Source organism: Lynx canadensis, chromosome A3 (assembly GCF_007474595.2).
Source record: "Lynx canadensis isolate LIC74 chromosome A3, mLynCan4.pri.v2, whole genome shotgun sequence".
Taxonomy (NCBI): domain Eukaryota; kingdom Metazoa; phylum Chordata; class Mammalia; order Carnivora; family Felidae; genus Lynx; species Lynx canadensis.
In genome coordinates, this window is record NC_044305.1 from 137873906 (window position 1) to 137874132 (window position 227).

Sequence of the window (227 nt, forward strand, 5' to 3'; positions counted from 1 at the left end):
TCTATTCCTGCGTCTGAGCCGCCGCGGGATCATCTCAGGGACGGAGTGATGTCTGCTCTCTGGATGGTCTCCACGGGACCGGAGCAAGCAGATGGGTTGGGATTTAGGAGAGACAGTTCGATGCCGTGTGCCGAACAGAGCGCTATTTCTTCCTGGGAAATGCTTCCTGTCGGGTAAACACCAGCAAATCAAAAACCAATTCTGCAGGGGGATGATTTTTGCCTTCC